The sequence below is a fragment of the Protopterus annectens genome, chromosome 14.part0 (genome assembly GCF_019279795.1).
Source record: "Protopterus annectens isolate FY-2018-M chromosome 14.part0, PAN1.0, whole genome shotgun sequence".
Lineage (NCBI taxonomy): Eukaryota > Metazoa > Chordata > Ceratodontiformes > Protopteridae > Protopterus > Protopterus annectens.
In genome coordinates, this window is record NC_056748.1 from 660,611,405 (window position 1) to 660,614,328 (window position 2,924).

Genomic DNA, 2,924 nt, shown 5'->3' on the forward strand with positions numbered 1-2,924 from the left:
TTCACACTCTCCTCTCACCCCCAAAAGGGCCCATAACCATACCAGAAGAATGTAGAGTCCCTGAAATCACAGACACTCAGGTTAAAACAGCCCTCTCCAAAGCCAAAAACACAGCATCAATGGGACCGGACGGTGTCCCAGGCTGCGTCCTACATGAGCTCAAAGATGAAGTAACCCCTCACCTAAACACACTATTCAAACTCAGCCTGTCCACAGGTTACGTACCCACAGAGTGGCGCACAGCAACAGTTATTCAGCTCCACAAAGGTGGAGCCACAACAGATCCTGGGAACTATTGCCCTATAAGCCTGACTAGCATGGTCTGCAAGGCTATGGAGCACATCATCATGGAACTCAGAGACATTGGGAACTCTAAACACTGGACCCTGCCCAGTTCAGCATTAAGGGCAGATCATGCCTCCTAAACCTGGTGGGCTTCTTTGAGACAGTTACCAAGGCTACAGACAAGGGAAAGGTGGTACACACAGCCTACCAAGACCTTGCAAAGGCCTTTGACACCATTCCCCATTCTGGTACTATAGACAAGCTCACCAGCCTGAACATAAACCCCTAAGACACAAGATGGGTTGACAACTGGCTCACGGACATAATCCACATGGTGAGAGTTGCAAGTGCTAGGTCCAACTCTAAACCGGTTACAAGTGGCATTCCACAGGGCTCAGTCCCAGGACCCCTCCTGTTCGGCATATACTTCTCAGAGGTACAGGCAAGCACAGGAGGACTATGGCTGACCAAGTTCACAGACGACCGCAAACTAGGGGCTATAATTGACTCTCCGGCTGACACAGACATTCTCCAAAAGGGTGTCACTGAGATGGATACCTGGTGTCAAAATCATAGCCTCAAGCTAAATGCCAAAAAGTGCATAATCATCCCCTTTGGAAAAAACAAAGTACCCACAAACTACCACATAGGTGGTAGTCCGCTAAATATGGAAGACGTAATAAGGGATCTGGGGACCAAAGTAGATAGTAATCTCACCTTTGATAATCACATTGCCAGTGTGCTTAGAAAATCCTTCTATGCGGCCCACCTTATCACAAAAGGGTTTGCATCCAGATCAAAAGAGGTCATTGTGCCCCTCTACTCATCAGACCCATCACAGTGTACAATGCCCCATTTGGGATGTACCTTACAAGACACCTGCAACAGCTGGAAAGACCACAGAAGTACCTCACCAAGAGGATCACTAGCCTTAAACAGATGCCCTATGCAGCTCGACTGAAGAAACTCCAGCTGTACTCGGTTGCATACCGCCTACTCAGAGGTGATCTCTGCCTGACATACAAGGCCATGTCCAACCCAGAATTGATGGACATGTTCCACCTAAAGAACCTTATCCCCTCGAGCCACATGCTCTAGGGATCTAAACCTCACCACAACAATAACTAGGACATGCTGGAAGGATAGATTCCTGTCCCAGAGACTTCCCATGCTTTGGAACAAGATTCCAATCTACATTAGGCAGAGCTACTCACTAACACTCTTCAAAAGAAACCTTCATGAGTGAATGGGAAACAGAAAGTTTACCCTGGGGATCATTTCAGTGGCTCTGCTGGACAGAGGCACAGGGAACTACTCTAAGGGGGCAGCGAAAGCCAACTTATTCTGGCTAGGCTTATAAATGCCTTCGGGCAGATAGCCTAGTACCTACCTATGAACCTATGAAGGAAATGTAGTTAATAAGCTAATGCAGACAATAAAAAGACACATTCTGAAAACTTTTTTTCAAATGTGAAACTATAGGGAAACATAAAATGAACATAAAAATTAACTGAAAAAGATAGTAACAGAATAAAAGAAAGATTACAATGATAAAATTAGAAAAAGCTTTAAAAACAGTAAATGTAGTAGGTGCTACAAGTTTAGACAGAACTGAATACGTAATGTACAGAAATATGGAAGACTGGCAAAAAGAATATTTTTTAGAGTTGTCGAATTGTTTTGAAAAAGGGGTAAATGATGAACAAATAATTTATATGCAAAAAGGAGAAAAATAAAAACCTGGACGCCATTAGTGTTGAACAAGGTTGATTATAAGAATTTTGTGAAGATCGTAAGCAAAGCTAATAATATACTGAATGAGACAATTTTTGGAATAAAAAGAAAACGGAGTCAAGAGCTTTTAATGATTATAAGAGAACTGGTAGATGATGTGATCAATAGAAAAACAGAACCGAAAATATTAACAGGAGATTAAGTAAAGCATTTGATAAGATACAGCATGAAGTACTACCGGAAACTGTAAAAGAATATAATATAAGTAATAAAATAGTTAACATTTTGGCATCAGGATATAAAAGAAATAAAGTAAAACTAGTAGTTAATGGCTAGTTAAGTGAAAAAATAGAAATTCAAAGTGATATCAAGCAAGGATATCCAGCAAATAGCAATTTATTTGCATTAATTATGAATGCAGTTGTTAGTGAGATAAATTTAGCACGGGAGGAACTAAATATTGTACACCAGAGGGAATTCAGATCCAAATAATGTTTTCTTTTGTAGATGATCTACTAGCAGTCATGAAAAATAAAGAATTGATATGAACAGCTATTAAAACACTGGAGAAAGAATTAGGGGTATTAGGTTGGAGTATTAATGAGGAAAAGAGTAAAGGACTGAGATTTTCAGAAAAAAAAGAGGGTATTCAGTTTAATAAAGAAGAAATAGAAATTTTGGCAATAAGATTTGGTAAGAGCAACAGAGATGGACACAATGGAAGAACATGCTATATGAAAAAGGAGCATTTGTATGTTCTAGAGAACATTTAAACTTACATATATAAACCAAAGTATGTTTATTCAATTCAGTAATATTATGTAAGATGGCACATCTAGCAAGTGTATTTATGAAACCAGTTGAATGTGAAAAAATAATTATCTGTGTTATTTACTTTTATATGG